Below are 15,000 nucleotides of genomic sequence, written 5' to 3' on the forward strand. Positions count from 1 at the left end.
TCAAGAAAATCCATTTTTTGAAAAAAATCAAGAAAAATCCAAATATTTTGCTCAGATTTTCAACTTCAGATTTTAATGAAAATCTGTATATAGATGTTATTTTACATGCTGATTAACGATTTCTACTCAAATGACAGCATTTCGTACTATTAATGCCTTTAATTACTCCTAAAATTAATTATAATAAAATTAGTATGCTAATTACTCGACTAATTACAGGAATTTTGGGGTTTTGACCACAGATTCGTATTCAGCATACCGAAAAGCATCTATGCTGAAAATTTCAAGAAAATCCATTTCTTGAAAAAAATCAAGAAAAATCCAAATATTTTGCTCAGATTTTCAACTTCAGATTTTAATGAAAATCTGTATATAGATGTTATTTTACATGCTGATTAACGATTTCTACTCAAATGACAGCATTTCGTACTATTAATGCCTTTAATTACTCCTAAAATTAATTATAATAAAATTAGTATGCTAATTACTCGACTAATTACAGGAATTTTGGGGTTTTGACCACAGATTCGTATTCAGCATACCGAAAAGCATCTATGCTGAAAATTTCAAGAAAATCCATTTCTTGAAAAAAATCAAGAAAAATCCAAATATTTTGTTCAGATTTTCAACTTCTTCAGATTTTAATGAAAATCTGGATATAGATACTATTTTAAATGCTGATTATGGATTTCTAGTCAAATGAAAGGATTTCGCACTATTAATGCCTTTAATTACTCCTAAAATTAATTATAATGAAATTAGTACGCTAATTACTCGACTAATTACAAAAATTTTTGGGTTTTGACCACAGATTCGTATTCAGCATAACGAAAGGCATCTATGCTGAAAATTTCAAGAAAATCCATCTTTTGAAAAAAATCAAGAAAATCCAAGCCTTACCAAATACTTTGCTCAGATTTTCAACTTCTTCAGATTTTAATGAAAATCTGGATATAGATGTTATTTTACATGCTGATTAAGGATTTCTAGTCAATTGAGAGCATTTCGCACTATTAATGCCTTTAATTAATTAACTTTCAAAATTAATTATAAAATTAGTATACTAATTACTCGACTAATTACAGGAATTTTTTGGTTTTAACGACAGATTCGTATTCAGCATAACGAAAAGCATCTATGCTGAAAATTTCAAGAAAATCCATTTTTTGAAAAAAAAAAGAAAAATCCAAGGCCTTACCAAATATTTTGCTCAGATTTTCAACTTCTTCAGATTTTAATGAAAATCTGGATATAGATGTTATTTTACATGCTGATTAAGGATTTCTAGTCAAATGACAGCATTTCGCACTATTAATGCCTTTAATTAATTAACTCTTAAAATTAATTATAATAAAATTAGTATGCTAATTACTCGACTAATTACACGAATTTTTGGGTTTTAACGACAGATTCGTATTTAGCATACCGAAAAGCATCTATGCTGAAAATTGCAAGAAAATCAAGTTTTTGAAAAAAATCAAGAAAAATCCAAATATTTTGCTCAGATTTTCAACTTCTTCAGATTTTAATGAAAATCTGGATATAGATGTTATTTTACATGCTGATTAAGGATTTCTAGTCAAATGAGAGCATTTCGCACCATTAATGCCTTTAATTAATTAACTCTTAAAATTAATTATAATAAAATTAGTATGCTAATGACTCGACTAATTACAGGAATTTTTGGGTTTTAACGACAGATTCGTATTCAGCATACCGAAAAGCATCTATGCTGAAAATTTCAAGAAAATCCATTTTTTGAAAAAAATCAAGAAAAATATTTTGCTCAGATTTTCAACTTCTTCAGATTTTAATGAAAATCTGGATATAGATGTTATTTTACATGCTGATTAAGGATTTCTAGTCAAATGACAGCATTCCGCACTATTAATACCTTTAATTAATTAACTCTTAAAATTGATTATAATAAAAGTAGTATACTAATTACTCGACTAATTACAGGAATTTTTGGGTTTCAACGACAGATTCGTATTCAGCATACCGAAAAGCATCTATGCTGAAAGTTTCAAGAAAATCCATTTTTTGAAAAAAATCAAGAAAAATCCAAGGCTATAGCCTGACCAAATATTTTGCTCAGATTTTCAACTTCTTCAGATTCTAATGAAAATCTGGATATAGATGTTATTTTACATGCTGATTACGGATTTCTAGTCAAATGACAGCATTTCGCACTATTAATTCCTTTAATTAATTAACTCTTACAATTAATTATATTAGAATTAGTATGCTAATTACTCGACTAATTACAGGAATTTTTGGGTTTTAACGAGAGATTCGTATTCAGCATACCGAAAAGCATCTATGCTGAAAATTTCAAGAAAATCCTTTTGGAAAAAAATCAAGAAAAATCCAAGGCTATAGCCTTACCAAATATTTTGCTCAGATTTTCAACTTCTTCAGATTTTAATGAAAATGTGGATATAGATGTTACTTTACATGCTGATTAAGGATTTCTCGTCAAATGACCGCATTTCCCATTATTAATGCCTTTAATCAATTAAGTTAAAATTAATTACAATAAAATTAGTATGCTAATTACTCGACTAATTACAGGAATTTTTGGGTTTTAACGTTAGATTCGTATTCAGCATACCGAAAAGCATCTATGCTGAAAATTTTAAGAAAATGCTTTTGAAAAAAATCAAGAAAAATCCAAGGCTATTATAGCCTTACCAAATATTTTGCTCAGATTTTCAACTTCTTCAGATTTTAATGAAAATCTGGATATAGATGTTATTTTACATGCTGATTAAGGATTTCTCGTCAAATGACAGCATTTCCCATTATTAATGACTTTAATTAATTAACTCTTAAAATTAATTATAATAAAATTAGTATACTAATTACTCGACTAATTACAGGAATTTTTGGGTTTCAACGACAGATTCGTATTCAGCATACCGAAAAGCATCTATGCTGAAAATTTCAAGAAAATCCATTTTTTGAAAAAAATCAAGAAAAATCCAAGGCTATAGCCTTACCAAATATTTTGCTCAGATTTTCAACTTCAGATTTTAATGAAAATCTGGATATAGATGTTATTTTACATGCTGATTAAGGATTTCTAGTCAAATGACAGCATTTCGCACTATTAATTCCTTTAATTAATTAGCTCTTAAAATTAATTATAATAAAATTAGACAGCATTTCGCACTATTAATTCCTTTAATTAATTAAATCTTAAAATTGATTATAATAAAATTAGTATGCTAATTACTCGACTAATTATAGGAATTTTTGGGTTTTAACGAGAGATTCGTATTCAGCATACCGAAAAGCATGTATGCTGAAAATTTCAAGAAAATCCATTTTTTGAAAAAAAAATCAAGAAAAATCCAAGGCCTTACCAAATATTTTGCTCAGATTTTCAACTTCTTCAGGTTTTAATGAAAATCTGGATATAGATGTTATTTTACATGCTGATTACGGATTTCTAGTCAAATGACATTATTTCGCACTATTAATGCCTTTAATTAATGAACTCTTAAAATTAATTATAATAAAATTAGTATGCTAATTACTCGACTAATTACAGGAATTTTTGGGTTTTAACGACAGATTCGTATTCAGCATACCGAAAAGCATCTATGCTGAAAATGTCAAGAAAATCCATTTTTTGAAAAAAATCAAGAAAAATCCAAGGCCTTATCAAATATTTTGCTCAGATTTTCAACTTCTTGAGATTTTCATGCGACTGAACGCCAGACAATCAATATTTTCTCGCTTACCAACCAGGCCACTTGAGTAAATCCATATTGGGTCTACCCAACATGTTTCCGTATTCCCAGAAAAACTATATATATATATATATATATATATATTTTTTTTTATACTTTGTCGCTGTCTCCCGCATTTGCGAGGTAGCGCAAGGAAACAGACGAAAGAAATGGCCCCCCCCCCCCATACACATGTACATACACACGTCCACACACGCAAATATACATACCTACACAGCTTTCCATGGTTTACCCCAGACGCTTCACATGCCTTGATTCAATCCACTGACAGCACGTCAACCCCTGTATACCACATCGCTCCAATTCACTCTATTCCTTGCCCTCCTTTCACCCTCCTGCATGTTCAGGCCCCGATCACACAAAATCTTTTTCACTCCATCTTTCCACCTCCAATTTGGTCTCCCTCTTCTCCTCGTTCCCTCCACCTCCGACACGTATATCCTCTTGGTCAATCTTTCCTCACTCATTCTCTCCATGTGCCCAAACCATTTCAAAACACCCTCTTCTGCTCTCTCAACCACGCTCTTTTTATTTCCACACATCTCTCTTACCCTTACGTTACTTACTCGATCAAACCACCTCACACCACACATTGTCCTCAAACATCTCATTTCCAGCACATCCATCCTCCTGCGCACAACTCTATCCATAGCCCACGCCTCGCAACCATACAGCATTGTTGGAACCACTATTCCTTCAAACATACCCATATATATATATATATATATATATATATATATATATATATATATATATATATATATATATATATATATAGAGAGAGAGAGAGAGAGAGAGAGAGAGAGAGAGAGAGAGAGAGAGAGAGAGAGAGACAGACAGACAGACAGAGAGAGAGAGAGAGAGTTGATAGAGATGCTCTGTGGAATGTATTAAGAATATATGGTGTGGGAGGCAAGTTGTTAGCAGTGAAAAGTTTTTATCGAGGATGTAAGGCATGTGTACGTGTAGGAAGAGAGGAAAGTGATTGGTTCTCAGTGAATGTAGGTTTGCGGCAGGGGTGTGTGATGTCTCCATGGTTGTTTAATTTGTTTATGGATGGGGTTGTTAGGGAGGTGAATGCAAGAGTTTTGGAAAGAGGGGCAAGTATGAAGTCTGTTGTGGATGAGAGAGCTTGGGAAGTGAGTCAGTTGTTGTTCGCTGATGATACAGCGCTGGTGGCTGATTCATGTGAGAAACTGCAGAAGCTGGTGACTGAGTTTGGTAAAGTGTGTGAAAGAAGAAAGTTAAGAGTAAATGTGAATAAGAGCAAGGTTATTAGGTACAGTAGGGTTGAGCGTCAAGTCAATTGGGAGGTAAGTTTGAATGGACAAAAACTGGAGGAAATAAAGTGTTTTAGATATCTGGGAGTGGATCTGGCAGCGGATGGAACCATGGAAGCGGAAGTGGATCATAGGCTGGGGGAGGGGGCGAAAATTCTGGGAGCCTTGAAGAATGTGTGGAAGTCGAGAACATTATCTCGGAGAGCAAAAATGGGTATGTTTGAAGGAATAGTGGTTCCAACAATGTTGTATGGTTGCGAGGCGTGGGCTATGGATAGAGTTGTGCGCAGGAGGATGGATGTGCTGGAAATGAGATGTTTGAGGACAATGTGTGGTGTGAGGTGGTTTGATCGAGTAAGTAACGTAAGGGTAAGAGAGATGTGTGGAAATAAAAAGAGCGTGGTTGAGAGAGCAGAAGAGGGTGTTTTGAAATGGTTTGGGCACATGGAGAGAATGAGTGAGGAAAGATTGACCAAGAGAATATATGTGTCGGAGGTGGAGGGAACGAGGAGAAGTGGGAGACCAAATTGGAGGTGGAAAGATTGAGTGAAAAAGATTTTGTGTGATCGGGGCCTGAACATGCAGGAGGGTGAAAGGAGGGCAAGGAATAGAGTGAATTGGATCGATGTGGTATACCGGGGTTGACGTGCTGTCAGTGGACTGAATCAGGGCATGTGAAGCGTCTGGGGTAAACCATGGAAAGCTGTGTAGGTATGTATATTTGCGTGTGTGGACGTATGTATATACATGTGTATGGGGGTGGGTTGGGCCATTTCTTTCGTCTGTTTCCTTGCGCTACCTCGCAAACGCGGGAGACAGCGGCAAAAAAAAAAAAAAAAAATAAAATATATATATATATATATATATATATATATATATATATATATATATATATATATATATATATATATATATGTTTGCTTTAAAGAATGTATGTGAGAAATACTTAGAAAAGCAAATGGATTTGTATGTAGCATTTATGGATCTGGAGATGGCATATGATAGAGTTGATAGAGATGCCCTGTGGAAGGTATTAAGAATATATGGTGTGGGAGGCAAGTTGTTAGAAGCATTGAAAAGTTTTTATCGAGGATGTAAGGCATGTGTACGTGTAGGAAGAGAGGAAAGTGATTGGTTCTCAGTGAATGTAGGTTTGCGGCAGGGGTGTGATGTCTCCATGGTTGTTTAATTTGTTTATGGATAGGGTTGTTATGGAGGTGAATGCAAGAGTTTTGGAAAGAGGGGCAAGTATGAAGTCTGTTGTGGATGAGAGAGCTTGGGAAGTGAGTCAGTTGTTGTTTGCTGATGATACAGCGCTGGTGGCTGATTCATGTGAGAAACTGCAGAAGCTGGTGACTGAGTTTGGTAAAGTGTGTGAAAGAAGAAAGTTAAGAGTAAATGTGAATAAGAGCAAGGTTATTAGGTACAGTGGGGTTGAGGGTCAAGTCAATTGGGAGGTAAGTTTGAATGGAGAAAAACTGGAGGAAGTAAAGTGTTTTAGATATCTGGGAGTGGATCTGGCAGCGGATCTGTCAACAGAACCACAGCCTGTCTCTTCCCTGTCAGTGAAACAACAGTAATGTCCTGGAAAGAACAGTTCAGCACCAACTATAAATGAAACAACAGCTATACACATTTGCTGCCAGTGAAACAATAAATCATCTGCTGTCAAGGAAAAAAAATCGATAAATGTATCAGTGAATCACTAGCCGTGTACACCTCCTGTCAGTTGAACAACAGCTCTATAGACCTGCCGTCAGTGAAACATCAGTCTCGTGCATGTGGTGGCACTGAAACAACAGTCCAACGCACACATGTCAGTGAAACAAGTCGAACATGTATCAGTGGAACCAAAAATAGCAAGCCTCACACGTCAGCAGCTCCCGCTAGCCCTCACGAGACCTAAGTAGTGTTGTGGTGGGGGAATGAGTAGGTTTAGCATGGGAGGGTCTGGCTTCCCCTCCTCACCAGATGTGACAAAGGAAGAGATCCTGCTACTCTTCCTGACCCACCCTATGCTTCAGTGTCTGCTGATGGGCTAACCAGGGGAAATAGGTTTATTCTTTTCCTGTCTGTTATGCAAAAATGTATTTGTGAACTCACTACTGACTTCCGTGCTTCTGAACACTACTACTGGTCAGTATCTGTAATCTCCAGCTCCTAATATTGTGGTTATGTCCGGTGTGGTTAGTCTAGTGGGCAGTGCCCGACGTGGTTGTACCGGTGCGGTAGGTGTAGCGTCGGTAAGGACAAATTTGCCAGCGGCGCGATGCTGTACAACGCAAGAGGCTTCAGTCCTGTATAAAAACATGGGGCTGAGAATCATCAAAGTACGTAAAAAAAAAAAAAAAATGTCTAATTCCTTTTCGTGAGTGTGGCCTATGATCAGGCACCAGCTCCAGGAAACGAACTTGCATACAGGCTGATCTTATCAAGAGGTTGACAGCCAGTGAATACAAAACGCACATCATTATTCGTTTGCCCTTCACAGTGAACTTATAAACGGCACAAAACACGAAATTAAACTTTCATCTTTAATGCCATAGCCCCAATTACTACAGTTACAAACTACCTACAAAAATCTACTTGTCCATATTAGTGGCCACGATGATAACAGGATCACTAGGAACAGAGGACACAGCGGGTCTTGCCAATGTTGCCCCGCTGCCTGACGAACGACCACTTCCCTGACGGCAAGGTTAGTGCTGCTCACCTCAGCCCATAACACGTGCCAACACTTATGTCCAGCCTGATCCTTCTCCTGCCACTGCCAACAGTCACAACACCGACAAAGGGGATAAATCTAATGACGGTACCGTGGGAAGCTGTCCCTGCCAATGACAACCATAAACCATGGAAACGTAAACTAAGCATTTCAGAGTCCTGTACACGTGACACTACAGCGCTGGTTGTTTCCTGGATACGACATTCAAAGCACCACACCTTGCCCGTGTAACTGCCGCATCAAACAACTGAAAGCTTACCTCACGCTGACCTTGATATGACGTACGTAAGTAAATACTCGAGTTAGAAGTCAAAGCCTGGCATTTTCTATCTTGAAGACTGAAGCCTCGCCCTCCTCTAGTCTCTTGCCAATCAAAAAGCTCGTAATCTGTCTCTTCTCAACTCCAGCCAATGAACAGACTTATACAATTCCCAAAGACCATCCCTGTAGCCTGGCCTGGCAGCATCTTATATAACGGCATCATCGAAGATGAGTCAAATAGTCCCTGCTTCTGATACACTAGTGCGCTAACCAATGCCTGAAGTCTTCTTCCATGATGCTTTGACTCAAGGGGTTTCTGGACCATCAGCAGCAGTCCACCATGTGTTTATTTTCTCTCTTTTCTGCGGTACTCCATCCGCCATGGCCCCTATCAGCAAGACTAGTGGGAAATCCCTCACATAAGACTTGAGAAACAACCTGAGCTACGAGAGGTATAGCTACACCCTCTAGCAGCACAAAACGAAAACAACAACCGCCAACTGACTCAGAACATCGGATCTTCTTTCTCTTCTGTAGAAGCTCCACGAGACACGACAAACCACGCACCTGTCTAACGGGATGGCTTAAGTTACCTCCTTCACCTATACCACCGCGGGACTCCAGCCAAGGATGATGCCATCATTTTAACTTCACGTTCACTCCATAGTCATTACCACGTATACCACCTTATCGCCAGTGTATTTACCCGGTAAAGTATCGAGATGTTTCTCGTGTTCCGTGCCACTCTCTCAGTCCCCCAGAATCACAAAACAAGACATTTGGTAGCACCCTTAAGCTGGTGACCCCTACAGATGACCGAGATAGAGATTCGGACATTAAATCACAGTAAAAGGACAAGGTAGTAAGTCTTCTCATGAAAATAAAGGAAAAAAGTTGCAAACAGTTCAATGCATAAAGGAATGGTTCATCTAGCCCTACCAAGGGAGGACTGATGTATACAAAAGAGAGACGCGAAGACCGTGTTTCCACCACTTCTAGATCAAAGAGAGGACTGCGATACAAGATTGTGTCTGGGGCTCTGAATGCTTCGGACAAGATGCACAACAGTACAGCTAGAAATTACCTGTTTTGTTTTTACCTACATACAAACAAACAAAACCCAGCGCAGCACTGTCTGCCTGAAAAGGTTTACCTTGGGAGGAGTTTTTTCTTCTAAAGGGAAATTCGAGAGTAGCGACGAATCACCTCGGTGTGTTATATCCAACAAAAATAAATCCTGATAAAAGAAGAGATAATGACGTTTCTAAGTATTTTGATGGATGTTTTGGCAATGCATCTGTGTCACAAAAAGAAAAGACTGATCTGTCTCTTCTTGGACTCCACAAGACTTTCAGAGTAAACTCTTAAATTCTATGGAAGTGTAGTCATATTCTATATATCTAGCTTAACAACGAAATGATATTCTAACGAAGTTAATACCCGTATTCCACGAAAAAGGAGGTTTAGACGATACGCAAAGATTCATCAGTTTGCTAAAGCCATAGTAAACACATATCTTTCATCATTACAAGAACAACAAGGTATTATATTATCCATTTCATTCAGAACTTTTTCAACTGACTTGGACAACTTTCAGGTTAAAGACCTGTGTGAGAGCTTTCCAGGTGATGCCTTATACAACTCCCAGCAGCCTCCAAAACGATCACTCTCAGGCCAGTGGAACAGAAGTAGAAACTACTTGTGAAAGAATGAACTCCTAACCTGTAAATATCAAGGATTGATTCAACACATATCTTAGTAATACGTAGATGAGACATCTCACTGATCTGTTATAGCTTTTCTTAGCGATTGGTGATATGGTTCTTTGTAAGCTGGGAGGAAGTTTAGCTACTTGATAAACAGCTATAACATTTTTGCAACATTTCTCGCCACAGCTCATTGATAAACTCTGATAATAATGTTGTATGACACAGACTGTCGCATAAACTCTTTCTTGTAAGGGAACAATAAACTGCATTTCTCATTCTAAATCATCAGAAGTGATGCATAAGAAAATTACACATAAATTACCCATATGTAATATTATCTTCATTACCTACTCCTTCAATGCGTCCATAAGTAATAATACGTACGTTTGTTGTTAAATTTATTGGGTCTCGACTGCTAATTTATCATTAACTCAGAAAACGTTAAACACAAGTCATAACATACATTTGAATATATTTGTTGTCAAAACCCATTTTGCTTGGGACTGTCGTATTTCAAATTATATCTAAAACCTATATTCTAGAGTAATCTTAAATAAAACGGTAATCATCATTTATGCCTTGACAATGTGTCATCTAAAAAGATTAATTTTCTAACCTTTCTATCATTCTTATGTATCATGCTTCATATATATATATATATATATATATATATATATATATATATATATATATATATATATATATATATATATATATATATATACGTCAGGATACTGTTGTTAAAACATTATAATTTAAGCTAGAAATTTTCTTGTTCGTAAAATATCTATGCTTTAATTAAACCTTACGTAAAATCATATTCATCTATGCTTTGAATTGACCTTCCGTGAAAATAAATGCATTAATCATGCCTCAAACAACTAATCAAAACTATTATTTATACACACTTTGAGTTATTACGTAAAACAATAATCGTCTAAGCATATCATTATATCTACTTTAGATTCTTATATTCAGACAAATTTACCAATACTTTGGATCTATTGATATTTTGATCTTTATTGTTTGTGCGTTTAATGACTTTTATGTAAAAATATGTTCATTACCCATGTACAGAGGAAGATTATGAAGTTCTTCTTCATAAGTTGTAGACGTTATTGTCAGGTTTAAGAGTCAAACAGAACGACAGAAGAAAATCTGAAACACTGATAAGTACGAAACTCTTTGGGAAGACTGTGAGAGTAGTGCATCATTATCACATGTAATTATGACCTAACACACAACGTATGGCTTACTACAAGTGATGGGATAACCTATATCGTGTAAACAGGAAATTACACACACACACACACACACACACACACACACAAATACACACACACATAAATGCACTAAATTATGAGATTGTTACTACTGACAACATTAGGGAAAAAAAAGGAAAAAGTTGTATGAAATAAGAAAAAGTTCCGAAGACAAGGTTCCATGAATGCAGAACTCCCTCCCCCGTACAGACCCAACCTCGTCATCACACTCATAAAGTTCATCACTGACCTTACCGTCATCCCGAAACATCTACCATCACTGCCGCACCCCTAACCCACTATCACTGTTATATCACTATAAATATGGGTGTGTACAGGGAGCTGTGGTTTCAGTGCATTTACACACGGCAACTGGAGAGTGAATGAGAGCGGATACGTCCCATCATCGTCTGTTCCTAGCGCTACCTCGCTAACGCAGGAAATGACGGTCAGAAAATAAAGAAAATATTATTCATCACCACTACACTTCCAGCGACACTGCTACTCCTACCTATCACAGAGATGCTTTACATACCTGAAAGTCTACCCCAACAGGCGGCAGTGCCCTTGGTTCTGTTACAGTCGGAAATCAAGCGCCTTACTTCATGTTCGGTTATGACTGGGTTGTAGGCTGTGGGGCATGAACTAGGGCAGGTTTATAAGACACGACCAGCAGGACAATACCGAGGGAGGGAAGAGTCCACCTGCTCTGGATGGGCGGCGGGAGGAGCGTAGACACCCTAACACACCAACAGGTGAAGACTGACTGACGAGACGAGCGTAGCGTGCTAATATTAGCATACTGCCTCCTCCTCCCTAGACGTTCCTCCTCCACCTCCACGCTTTCCACACCACTAATCCCTTCCTACCCTCAAAATTCTCCATGTACTTTCCTCTTCTTTGGAGGGCGTAGGTCCGTCGTGATGGTCTGCAGAGGGCTGCAGCCACTAGGTATGTCAGAGCCTCTGATCAAACATGTTTGAAAGAAATTTCTTAGTCGGATAAGATTAGGTACGTGCGAGTCAGGGGATCGGTATCAAAATATAATTCTTTCTATTGCATTTCTTGTGGCTAACATAAAAGCAGCAGGAGCCATCTAGGCACTTAATCAGTACCACACAAGTTACATCTCTATCAACCAGGACGGTATTATGACCATTACACGCATCAAAGTTGACCCGAATCTTAAAGGTCAGGTCATAGTTCATGCCATCATACACAGGGGTCGTTACGTCGTGCTCTAGGATTGTAATGTCGTGCTCAAGGGCTGTACCGTTATGCTAAGCTGGGGTAACCTAATGAGAGGCACAACATTGTACTATCTGACAACCAATGTTTAACGCCAGTTATCGCCCGTATCAATTCACTTACGCTGAAGGTGGATACGTCCGTCTATCATGCACAATCTCTGGTGATGATTCTATAATAACTTTTCAAACTACAGGAAAACGAATAGTTTGAAATTTGAATGATTACTTATTAATCAGTTCTTAAAAGGGTTAGAGTTCAAGGAAGGTGTCTATGTGAGGGGAAAGTTAACGCTTGCACCTTTCACTACGGATGAAGCACCTGCAGTGGTAGGCTGCAGGAATGGATGGCTTCGTTGCTTTTCGTAAGAAAGTCTAATCTTTCCCCAGTTCATGTCTTAAAATTCCATCGTCCAATAGGAATGGCTGTAAGCAAAAATTCTTGATTTGTAGCATGTCATAAATACTGTAAGATAAACAACTCTCCATGGGCAGCAACACAGGAACTGACAACCAAGAAGTTCTTAACTTTGAAGTGAAAAAACATCATAGTACAGGTCAAGACTGTGGGAGATTCCTAAAATTGTGTGCTAACTGCTTCATCATCTTACCACCCAAACTCCGACATGCTATTCGTCCTTCCCTAGAGACTGGATATATATATATATATATATATATATATATATATATATATATATATATATATATATATATATTTTTTATATTTTGCTTTGTCGCTGTCTCCCGCGTTTGCGAGGTAGCGCAAGGAAACAGACGAAAGAAATGGCCCAACCCACCCCCAAACACATGTATATACATACACGTCTATATATATATATATATATATATATATATATATATATATATATATATATATATATATATATATGGCCTTGAAGAGGGTAGTCAGTTACCCTTGCCGTCTCAGCTAACATAGAAAAAAAAAGGTTCGTGCATTTCTTCCTTGTACATTTCCTGTTTTGACTGAAGGTCTAACTGGTTTGATGTTCGTTGTCTTCACGTATTTCACTGCACCGTCAGTGTAAAAAAAAGCCCGAGAAGCCCCTTCCCCTGTGGAGAATGCCTGCGGTGCTCCCTAAGCCCACCACTACAGACAGTAATCTGATTTGCCCGTCTCTTCCCTGCAGGATTATCTCACTCCAGAAGGTCACTGTCAAGTCCAACTGTCACGTACTTGTGAGGAAGAAGATATGCTGGCTTATGCAAGGCCGGTGTCACAACACTGCATGTGATAATCTTCAAAACATACCGCGGGTGCATCCTGGATCATCACAGAAGAGATGGAAAAAATGGAGTGAAAGAAGTTTTTTGTTAGAGCCTCAATGGCAGAGCATTGAATGCCTGACGAAACGCCCTTGTAAAGGCAGAGTCGTTCGCGATCAGTGGATGTGTCAGGTTATGGTCGAGTAGTAGACACACTGCTGAGGTGGTAAGAGGTTACCTGGTACCAGAATGGTGAGGTGTGACACCTGGTGAGTGTTGCGGGGGTGTGGCAAACGCTTTGTCTGGCGGCAGGGATACACAATTGTCCGCTCAACATCTGATGCAGTTACTGACGTTGGGAAAGAAGGAAAAAGACTCGGAAAAAAATAGTCTTGAAATGAGTCCACCTGCGTCTGTAACAACGTCCTTGGAACTATGCCATTCATTTTTCATCAGGTACAGGTAAGCATACGCCTTGATTATCTATTGCCAAGCGCGTCTTTTGAAAGTGAAGATTACAATGCTTACATAACGACGTATTCCTTAAATTTCTTAAGAGGAAATCTTCCAGTGTCACTGGAGTATGTATACTGTGATGCCATCAGCCCATCTCTGTGTCACCTAGGTGGGTGCCATGCATCCCGCTAGCTAGCCCCAGGGTAAAAATCAACAGACCACGGTTGCCACACATACCAGGAATGAGACGATTCCATCAGCTTCATTCAGTTACAAACAGTCATGTTGGCTTGTAGTGGGGCCTACCGTCAAGGTCTTCATCTTCGTTTCTTGAGTCAGAAGTGCACTCCTCACGGGGTAGGATCCTCCGTCCGACCAAGCGAGAGATGACGACACTAAACGTTCAGTGACACTAGATGCGAATGGTCTCGCAGGTTACCATGCAGCTCTCTAGTGTGAGAACACACGCGAGGCACAGACCGGGGAAAAAAGGGGGAAGAACCATAACAGCTGGTGGCATGCACGGCGGGTGTCTTAGAGAGCAACTTCTTCAAAGAGGAGAGTATAGAACCGTATGTAACAGGAAGACTCATATGACCGGGAGTTTGGTGATTATGGTCGACCTTCGCTGCCGGCATCGTCAAGGTAGAAGAAAGGAAGGAAGAGGTGCGAATGCGGTGGTGGTGGCGCTAGGGGGAAACCTCAATTTCCATCAGAAGCTGCCTGGCCTCCTGCAACGAGAGAAGGATCTCTTGTGAGGTGCCTTACTTTGCCTGCGTCCGAGATACATCTGGGAAGGGAAAAGGCGGATGTTGGCGCTGGATAATTTTGTTAATAGACTTCTATTACACGTTTCCAGGAGAATGAGATAGCAGGTAAGGCTTGCCGTTCAAGCGGTCAGAAAGACATCTAGAATGCACTCCAGAAATACTCGCATGAAATGGAAAAAAAAGAACAAGGACAAACGTGTATGCCACAGTGGTAGGCATCTGTCTGTAGCGTTGGTAAGGTCCAAACCAGCAGACCTTAATACGTTGAATTCTTTTCTTTCAGGCTCGTCTCCCTGGTTCCCTCATGC

The 15,000-nt window shown here is 38.6% G+C and overlaps 1 protein-coding gene across 8 annotated transcripts in view; it reads right to left on the minus strand.

Annotated features, from left to right (window-relative positions):
• The window catches only part of LOC139754214 (uncharacterized), a 436,361-nt gene that overhangs the window by 75,821 nt on the left and 345,540 nt on the right, over positions 1–15,000 (minus strand). For 5 of the 8 annotated variants that reach the window (XM_071671476.1, XM_071671466.1, XM_071671474.1 and 2 more), the window contains exon 1: positions 11,531–11,758. The exons of 1 other annotated variant lie outside the window; for it this stretch is intronic. The gene's annotated coding sequence lies outside the window, so the exon portion shown is untranslated. Of the gene's footprint in view, positions 1–11,245; positions 11,392–11,530; positions 11,759–15,000 lie in introns of those variants that run through there. 2 more of the 8 variants (XM_071671470.1, XM_071671469.1) reach the window with 2 other exon arrangements.

Source organism: Panulirus ornatus, chromosome 16 (assembly GCF_036320965.1).
Source record: "Panulirus ornatus isolate Po-2019 chromosome 16, ASM3632096v1, whole genome shotgun sequence".
In the NCBI taxonomy this organism is placed as follows: Eukaryota; Metazoa; Arthropoda; class Malacostraca; order Decapoda; family Palinuridae; genus Panulirus; species Panulirus ornatus.